Raw genomic sequence first — 10,878 nt, 5'->3', positions numbered from 1 at the left:
CGAGGATTAATTGTTCACCAGGTTTACAAAAAAAACCAGATTGAAAAGGGCAACAACATCTAACTCCAGCACTGTTTTCAGTAGTCACAGTCAAATGGATCGGTCAGGTCCATAGAATGAACATCCTGGGTCGTAAAATTTACTAGATTATGACCACAATATGTTGTAAATAGAAGCCTGACACATTCAGAAGATCTTTTGCCCACCTGAAACTCCTTTTTTTGCTCTTCGACATACCCATCCGTCAAAACCATGCTGCTGATAAACTTAAGCCTGATGGACAATAGTAACCTCGCATTCAGCAGGAAGAATGTGACAAATCTTGTGTTTGCACGGTTGGCTACATATCGTTCTAGCGTTATTGTCTTCAATCGAATCTCATGAGAAGTGAGAAAATCCCGATGCTTACGAATCCACCGATTGGTTATAACTTTCTTACCCCGTCCTGTTGCCAAAATAGACATGAAGATTGAAAACAGTTAAGGTCTAAAAGAAGAGTGTCGAAAGAGCAACAGTTGAACGGTTAATTCTAGTACACTATATGCGGGCTTCCAATGTGCGTGAAATTATCACCTTTATATACAACTTCTCCAAACATGGAAAGCATTGCAGCAAGCCAATAATCTTGTTCAGATCAAAACTATTCATTTGGATATATAAGATCTTGACAGAATCCAGTACCATTGATAGGCCATCCATGGAGAAACTCTTCATTGAGCATAGAACATAATATTAGTACAAAATGTGTACTCCAAGATGATATATAAATCATGCGCAGAAATTTAAAATGTGGCTTATGGTTAAAAGTGTGGAGCCAAACACCATATTGAAATGAGCACATAGATCATGTATTACACCCAAGGTCTCCAGTTTAGGCGCGGAGAGGACGGTTATTTGCAACGGTGAATAACTAGAATCAAGGATAAACCTTTGAAGTGAAGGGGCATCTTGGATGATGAGCTGCCTTCCGTCAAAAGAAATTCCAATTCATACAAGGTTAGGAGACTTTATTTGGAGACAACCGATTCTAACTATGAAAACAAGCACCAAGCACTCTAGCACAGGGCAACTGGAGTGGATGATGCTGTGCAATGAGGCCTTCGATATATGAACCCGCACAAGTGAAAGTTTCTTGAGAAATGGGAGTCAAAGGTTTAGTACCAGATTGTCTGGTAGGTAGCACCGCGCAAAGGTGGCGGTGTGGAGAGAGGACGAAAACCCCGAGATGGACATCGGTGCTGAGGGCACAAGTTCATGGCGTTCGGTATGTGGTATGTGATTTCCAGGGGAATAGTAGAACTCAAGCAGTCATAGTTCTGTGAATTCAGGGGATTCCATCCAGGCATCCACCGTGCAGGGCATGGTATGCTTGCTCAGGTAGCATGACGGGATGCAGAGGCTTTGAACGGAGCCCTGGTGGGAGGAGATGATGGCTCTAGGGATTTCAGAATCATTGAAGAGAGATAGCTGACGACAGTCGAGATTAAGGGGAACGTCGCGCCATAGAGGGCGCCACCGAATTGAGAGGACTTGGGTGTGGCAGCAATCCTTGGTGGGGAGAAGCGAGATGATCTCCCCAAGGATGGCGTCCGGGAGATCGCTGATGCGGTCCACCCGAGATTCTACGGGTTCCTGGGATCCGGTGGGGGCGGGGTCGCCGCTTCTCCCCGCGCTGCCGGGTGCGGGATCTACAACAGGCGTCGCCGCTGGTGGGAGCCTCATCTTCTTGGCGCTGGGGTCAGCCGACTCCATTTTCCTTGAGGGCGTCGCGTCGTGCTCACGAATTTGAGTAGAGTAACGAATGACGAGCCTAGTTGTAGTGCGAGCGAAGAAGAAGGGGAGCTGGGGGTTTTCTGTAGGAGTGAGGAAGAAGGGGAGCTGGGGTTTTCTGTAGGAGAGAGGTGAGGAATTTGGGGGTACGAGTGGAGCGAGTTGACGTGAGGTGGGTGGGAGCGAGGAGGAAGAAGAGCACCCAGGTATTTGGGGGGGGGGGCGGTGTGCTGGGTGTGGGTAGCGCCTCTCATTTAGTAAATATATGGGATTTTGAATTGATTTTACTATTTACTAGTGTGGATGGGCTGTTTTGTCTTGGGACCCGAGAAACAATTACTACTAGTATAGTGGAGACACTCTACAGCTACCTAGAAAAACAATTACTACTAGTAGAGTGGAGACACTCTACCGCTTCTGGCTCCTCCCAGGTGATTGAAACGTCTCCCTCTACTGAATGTCGTTATACTTTTGTTCACCGACATGCGGGCCATGCAGCGCGCGGGCCCAAATGCCATCCACCAAATTAGAAGGCAGTATGCAGGCGGAGAGTCACCCCGGTCGTAGCGTGGCAATAACGAGCCGTCGTATCACAAAACCCCACCTCCCCGCCGTCTAATTTTGACGGATGAAGCAACCATCATTTCACTCTTCGCTGAATCTCCTTCTCCCTCACTGTCTTCAAGAAAGGCAACACTTGCACCTGCCACTGTTCTTCTCTCCGAACGAATGGAAGGTAAGCGGATCCGTGATGTTGGTATATTTTCGTTCAGAGGAAAAAAAGAACTTTTGCAAAGCAGTAACCGATCCTCACTCTCTTTTTGTTTCATTGTCATTGCGATTGTGTTTCCCTTTCAGTGGACTCCTAGTATTTGTCAGTTTCATGATGGACCAAGGAGAACCAGGCAAAGATCTACCGATATTGGAGCAGACGTCGGAGGCTGATCCCCACGAGACAGAGAGCTCCAAGAAGATGGAGGCAACCACCGAGGTGACCCCAGATATTGAGATGGTCAACGCCCCGTTTGAGGTTACAGCCCCCGTGGCACTGCAGGAGCAGTTTTCCCCCTTCGAGGATGTGTCCCCCCCCCTCGCTGAGCTGCCCAAGGTGATTTCCTTCTTTGCCGATCTCGATTGTGGTTTTTCATCTAAGTATGTGGTGATTTTTTTAGAAAAGGAAGTATGTGGTGATTAATAATGCAAAATTTTATTAGCTTCGATGCCATGGTATACGTAGTGGTTTAAATAACTTGTGTTTCTTATACTGAAAAGTAATTCAGAATTTGTTTCTGTTTCAATTAGAGCCCTGATGCAGACAAGGATTGTGTGGTTGTACATGTCACTCGCTATGAGGCAGACGACCTGAATATACGCACTGGGAAAACAGAGTTCTTAGGATGTTGGATCCAGGAAGCCATTTGCGGTTATACCAATGAAGATTTGTATTCCAGCCTCACCGTTGTCAGGCGTGTTGTCCAGGGTGTACTGAAGCACAAGAAGTTCAAAGCTACTCCTTCGTTTGTGAGGAATACTGTTCTTGTCAAGCTTACGCAGGAAGATGGCGTGGCATGCCTCCACAAACAAGTTTATCAGTGGCAAGGCCACAATGTTGTCTTCATGAAGGTTCACACGATTGAGCTGCTGTGGGACGTCCTCGATGATGTTCATGGCAAGGTCCGTCTTGTGTCCAGCCCAAATTAGATCGAGGCATGAAATAGTTGCCCCAGCTAGTGTTTAATAGTAGTTTGGATTGTGTCTAATTATCCGAACCTTGCCTGTTATCGACCCCTCTGGGGCTAGTACTCTGTTTGAATTCGTCTATGGGAACTGCTTCTACTTTTGTGTGCCCGTGAATCATGTGAGAACCATCGTAATTGTTGCCGAAACAGATGCGTCCTCACTAGTTTTTTCATGAATATGGCATGGTAAGACATAAGTTGTCACGGTTTATCATACGAGCCGTGTGTGTTTTGATGAAATAGAGCACTCGTTCGAGAACCGTGCGTCGACGTATACATAAGTACTTGTAAACACTGTTGGTGCTACCCCACTTGTAAGCAGTTGTGCAAAACACGGCACATTAGCTCAGCTCGCTTCAACACTAGGCTATTGACTAGCTAACAATCAACAATCTATTGTCTGACATATAACCAACTATGTATCTTGTTACAGTGGTTCATGCAGTTAATTGAGGCAACAATGTAATAAATTCCAAACGTTCACACGCTAGTCCAGCGCTCATGTGGAACACTCACATTAAACTCGACTTCATAAAAAACTTGAAAAGCATAAGTTAAGCAATTTTATACATCTCAATGATTCATAGAACATAACAAACATATACTAGTTCACAGCAAAAGACAAAGTTGTGAGAAGGTTTACAAATTAGGAAAAAACAAGCAAGGCTTCTCTCTGAGCAAAGGGCCTCCCGGCAGGCTTAAATTTCCTGGAGTTCACTCTGGTTTTTTCTTGTTGCCACCATTCAGGGTTAGGTTCTCTCATTCCAGAATAACCAATTATAATTGTGGTCTCAGTTGGAATGCTGAAATGAACCATGCAGTGTACTGACCAGCTGAAATGCTTGTGCATTCCACTAAATTTAAGCACCGCTATTTGTAGAAATAAGCAGAACACAATGCCTCTTGTCTGCGCACCTGTCCAAAAAACCGTCGTGCAGCCGTGCCAGCTAGTCCTTGGTCCATGGATGAACTAGTAGAAAGTGCATTCCGGACTAGGATGCAGTTGTTTTCGCTCGTCCCTGCACTACAATCAGGAAGTAAAACGTACGAATCAACTTCTTTTAGATTGTGTTGGTCATTCTACCTTAGTTACTACCAATGTAGGGATACCTTGAAGACGGGAGGTTAGACGACGGCAGCGAGGGATAGCCATCTCATTTTGCGTAGTTGTACTAAAACTGAAGTGTGTGCTTTTGAGTGCGCGGATAGAAACGATATGGAGACAGACATCCCGGAATGATATGGAGACAGACATCCCTGTTTGCGATTATTTAAACAGTGACAGATATTACTACTTTCCCCTGTTTCCTCTTAGAACCAAGTCCTAGATTCATGCTACAACTTTCCCACTTTCTTCCCTGTTTGAACCAACGCTTTGAGTCGACTGTATGAAATAGCTTTATTTCTAATATACTACTACTATAATGCGGTAGTTTTGAAATTGGATTTACCACTCCATCTTTGGTTCTCCTGCCCAAACAAGCATTGGCTCAAAATCCATCGTTCATTTCCCCTCTCATGCATATCACTGCCGTCCATCAAACAAAGGATGACATGATCTGACGGCTAAGAGCTGCCGGATTCGCTCCCACTCCTTGTGCACATGGCCGACTCTGCTCTCCAAGTAAACAAATAAAGAAGTCCCCGTTGAATCTGGATTGCACCTACTGAAGTTGAGAAATGTCTAGAAACTGCTGCCACCTCCTCACATGCAAGTACGACAAGTTGGCAAATAGCTAGCACATTTTGGTTCCCCATTGTCACCTGGGAAATAAACACTCTACTACTAACTTATTTTTTTAGATTACTGTAAAAATGGATTTTTTTAGATGCCGCTATACTGCAAAGTTTACACTGTTCACATAACATAACATTGCATGGCTGATGCTAGCTAAAGTTTTATTCTGCTTCATCGAGAAATGTAATATTTTTATTATTCACAGAAAAAGTGTAATATTTTATTTCAGTCATACATAAGCTATACCTCAAGCTAATACATGACATGAGTGTCTGTCAAACCTAAATGACTTATTTAGTTGCACAAAATAGTCCATAAACATGCATGTAAACCATCAAACAACTCTGGAACTATACATCAGTGGAACCCAGGAAACAGCATATAATAAACTACAACTTTTATCTTGTAATCAAATTCTTACTTGGAACTCAGTTTGATTTGTGCAAGTGATTTGCTTCTTATTTCAGAATAGTCCTTAGATCATGCAAACAAACACACTATGATATCTACCCAAGATACGAGTACCCATTTCTCTCTCTAAAAAGAAGGTATATGAGTATCTATCATATAGAACATACGTGCAAAGCACGTGCCTTAGTAGAAGTCTAGGTGGCTTTGGAATAGCAGACGGAAGTAGAAAAGGATCCACACGAAGGGAGCTGGGGCAGTAGAGCAAGGCAGGTTTCGAAGGAATATATACCTGAGGGTCGTCGGCATGTCGCAAAGACGGCGTCGGGAGACCGCATCTTGGCCACAATACCGCATGGAGGAAGAAGGGGTCGGAGGCCCTTCCGAGCCAGCGCTCTCTCGGAGAGAACGGCACGGCCGCCGATCGGGATGCGCGGGCAGCCGTTGGTCTCCTCCCTCGCCGCCGACGACAGCGTGAATGATGCACCTACACCCCTGCCCCGGTCGAGGTTGTCCGGCCGGATTTGTGACCAGCCGTGAGCTGAGAGAGAGTGTGGCCACCTATGTGTTGCTTAGATCTGGAGAGCATGAGAGAGTGAACGAGAGGAACCCTAGTAAAGCAAGCGCTAAGGCTCCTGCTTTTATATATAGTGGAGTGATTTTGTTGTACCAGCTTCAAAAAATGCGCTCCTACGTGTACCCGCGAGTGGGTGTGACAGAACTAGTGCGTGTGTGCATCGCTTCTCTTCGTGAGAGTACAATATACTATGCCCAAAGAACGTTCGCCGCAAGAGTAATAGTACAAGTGTGTGATGTGTGAGCTAAAATAAAATGTGCGTGCCATCTTTTGTTTTTTAGAAGTTCTGAGGGTAGGGTGTGAAGAGCACATATGTGCGTGACGTCTACCTGCAGATAGACGGTGGGTGCGACGTGCGAGTCTGCGAGAGGATTCGGGAGAGTCGTGACTCGTGAGGGTGCGTGTGCGTGAGAGAGAGGGGGGCACATATCAATGCAATGCATGTGTCCGTAAATCATTATCCGACAAACGTTCGCCACAAGCCTTTTCCTGCGAACGCCGTAAGGACCGTTAGATCGGCATCCGACAGTGTCAGTTTTGCCATGTCATTTAACAGAACAGCCGCTCCTCCTAAACACAAATCTTCCACGTGAGTGTTAGCAACTGCTGTATGCTCCCTCCGTTCCGAAATGCAGTGCATACAGCTTTATTGAAAATTCGAACCTCGCAAACTTATACTGAGTTTTCGTGTACCAAATTGCACATGTAGAATACCATGTATATATCATTTCATTCATCTTCGAGAGGTAACTATAAAGTTGGGTGAGGAGTCTACAAAGAAAGACCATCGTATCACCCGCAACAATTTCAAGCATCCTTTAGTGTCGAGGAATATCATAGGAACTCTATATGATATGATTTTTATAGGTTTTTTTCCTTTAGAGCCAATTGGTTCATAGGAATAGATTCATATACTCCACATTACAAAGGAAATAAACATGATATCATTTCTATAGCTTTAGAGCCACTTGGTTCATATGAATGGATTCCTATACTCCCTTAATTTCAAAGGAAAATAAACATTAGCGTATATTCAATAGAAAAGTTCCTATGATATGAACCAAATTACATCTCTTTTCTAATCCCTCCTCATAGGAATTGAGAAACATGTCATCTCTATATTCAATAGAAAAGTTCCTATGATGTGAACCAAATGACATCTCTTTTCCAATCCCTACTCATAGGAATTGAGATGCTCCATGTCATCTCTTTCCCTACAACTTCCATGTATACATCTTCTATTCCTAAATAGATAGTACAACCCACTAGTAGCTTTTTTCCAAAACATGCAACTATGGCACAAGAACTATATAGTGTGCCAATAACTTTGAAAGATGGTCGCTGGATGAAGCTAACCTGACAGTGCAGAGATAGGCAAATCCAAGCACTACTGGCCGTTGGATATCATCAACATTCCACTATATCTGCCACATGTACAATTTAGAAGACTCCATGGTTGAACTTAAGCATAATGCACAAACCTCAACACACAAGCACTTCTCCTTGGTTCTAGAATCTTCTGCATCATAATTGATTATTTTTTCTAAATGAATTGCCATTATTTGTTTTTTACTTTATGATTTACTCCCTTCGTTACAAAGTTAGTGCAAAGTTGGGTCATCTATTTTGGAACGGAGGGAGTACAATGCACAACCCCATGAATCTTAACATTTTTATAAAACTTATTGATTTTGAATGAGATGAACTATAAGAACTAAACGAACATCTACATCATGCATATATGACTCAAAGCTTTACATGCTATAGTGTGTATTTATTCATAATTTGGTTTCGAAATCTCATGCGTTCAATACATGTGTACCTTACTAGTTTTGAGTAGAGTAGCAAATTTCACGCGGCCCCGGGTATATCAAAATGCAGGGCCCATGCATCATTGCCTTTCGGTCGAACCTACGTCCACAATTTTTTGTACGTACTATATCTCCACTGGTCCCCGAACCCAAAATGCTGCCTTGTTCCCGTAAAACCAAGCGGCCCACACATATTTAAGGCGTCGGCTCGAACCCGTTTACTACGACGTGGCCCCGCACGTCGTAGTACTCCTACAAACCCTACCGCCGCACTCATCATCGGTTTTCTTCAAGAGGACGAGGGAGAAGCCGATTTGTAGTGGAGGCGCTTTCAAAAAAAAAGGATCTGTAGTGGAGTCCCCTACCCTAGGGTGCCCTAGGTAGCTGCCGCACACATCATTGTTTTCTCTTTTCTTTATGCTCTTGCGCCCTAGAGTGAAATGATGGTTGCTTCGTCTGTCCAGCTTAATGCGGGAAACGTGGGGCTTTGTGATTTGACCCCTCGTCGCTCATTTTCTACTACTGCGGTGCTACGACCAGGGTGCTTCCAATTCCAACCGCTGCTCCGAACTGTAATTTGGTGCATCGCACGTGGAACAAGACGGTGGATGAGCCACATGTCGGCCAAAGGGGTCCTGCTAAGTGTGTCGCCATTTCGTGTGCAGACTGACCCTGCTTGAGTTGCTACGCCAACACGACAGGAGCAGCCTACCACTTGGTTTTGCTCCTTGGTGAATCCCGACTATATTGATCTAAAAAGATACGTGCTGAACTACCCTCTCCGTCTCGGTTTTTTTTTATTTTTAGGCGTCTCAGTTTATAGGGCTTGCACGTAGTTCTAGGTCATCCATTTGGCTAACTAAATATGAGTTACTATGTCACAAAAAGTATATCATTGGATTCTTAAGCGGACGTAGTTGTATTTAAAAGTCGAGGGCGGGGCTTTTCCTGCGCGGTAGGCGGCGGGGCAGTTCCGCCTAGTCGGTTCGACAGAGACGCGAGAAGATGAGGGAGCAGGCTGCTGCAAACGTAGGGCTGTGTGATTTGACAGCGAGTTACTGCTGGACAGGTGGGCCCCGTGATTTGACTTGCCATTATCATTTTAACTGCGGCGCTACGACCGGCGTGAGTCTCCCAGATTCCTGACCACCTCCATACAGGTGCCTTTCCCAATGCTCCACCATGTAGTAGAGGCTGGCTCTTGCATGAGAGCCCACTTCTCCACTTTTTCCTTGCCTCTCTTTCCTCCACATATGCAAAAATGCCATGTAAAGCACACTATTGTACTTACTTTTACTTGCTCTTACAGGTGCTTAAGCTTGCCACATAGGCATAAAGTCTGATGTGGCAAGTTAATCAAGAAGAGAGAGACTAGTTTGGTGACCCAAGGAAGAAACGGTGCTAAGTGCGTGTACCTAGGTGAAAAGACAATTTTGAGTCTATAGCTAATTAAATGAAGCAAACTTAGCAACACCATTTCATTGGAAGAGGTCACTCCTTGGCAAATTAAATGCAATAAATACACGCGCTTAGCACCGTTTCTTCCTTGAGTACGAAGAAAGAGATAGAGAGGAGTACAAAAATACACTTATAGCCAACCTTGTTGTAGTATGAGTGACTAAGTGATGACTATGTATGACATGCCAACATCAGATAGCCTAACGCACCGTGTTAAATCTCCAAGGGCGCGATCGCGTGAGCGACGCGACCATGATACGGGCTGCTGGCAGCCCTTGGATCTGAGATCAAACGGTCGCATGCTAAGTTGCTGAAAATTTGCAGAATAACCCTCCAGGATAGGATATTCACCCATAGGTCTAGAATCACGCCATGCAACTGTTCGATCTCAGATCCAAGGGCTCTCGGAAGCTCGTATCATGGGAGAATGGAAAGCCACTACCCTGCCATTCGCACGCTGGTAGTTCGCTCCTACTCGTCCCCGCACGTCCTTCAATACTATGGCGGTTCACTCCTAGTTGTCCCGTCCATTCACATTACTGCAGTTCCACTAATCCTAACCCTCCTCCCAAATCCATGGCGTCCCAAATCTCCACAATCGGCGGTGAGTACAAGGTTAGAACCATCACCGGTGATGAGTTCGACGTCATCTACACCCGTTCTTCCGCGGCGGTGAAAGGATGCCTTTCTTGCTTTAGACGCATGTTCGAAAACTCAGATGATGAGTGGATCGCTGGGCTAGATGTTGAGTACACCACAGTCCTGGGACAAGAGAAGGATCTAAAGGATGAAGAGAGGAAGAAGTCCGCCGTGATCCAGGTTTGCGTACATAACGTTTGCTTGGTCTACCACATATGCCATGCCGACGTTGAGTGCCAGGATTTTAAGAACTTCCTCAAGGACAAAATAGTGAAATTCGTTACTGTAGACTTTACGAACGACGAAGAAGTCCTGAGTCGGATAGGCCTCGTTGTAGGCAACGCCTTCGACCTCCAGAAGAATCGGCTGGTGCCCTCTCATCAACCTTCAATGCTGACCCTGGCAGGAGCCATGGTTCATCCTTCGTACGGTAAACTGGAGAAACCTCCATACATGTTTCATCATCATGCATGGCAGCGGAATGTACTAGATATAGACCACATCCACTACGCTGCAATGGATGGCTACCTTTGTTTCAATATCTACAAGGGTTGGATGAAGAGCAACAGCCAAGTGTGCGGTTCAAGCAAAGAAGTATCGGCCAAGAGGAATAGGGACAAGGACGAAGTCGAGGACGTGGACGAGGACTCCGAGTAAGGTGGCAGTGTCGTTGCTCTTGGTGGTTCTAAACTTCTAATGCAGTGTCTACCAGATTAGTTGCATAATTTAATTTCAGGT

Source organism: Triticum urartu, chromosome 2, assembly GCF_003073215.2.
Source record: "Triticum urartu cultivar G1812 chromosome 2, Tu2.1, whole genome shotgun sequence".
Classification (NCBI taxonomy): Eukaryota; Viridiplantae; Streptophyta; class Magnoliopsida; order Poales; family Poaceae; genus Triticum; species Triticum urartu.
This window is presented reverse-complemented; position numbering follows the sequence as displayed.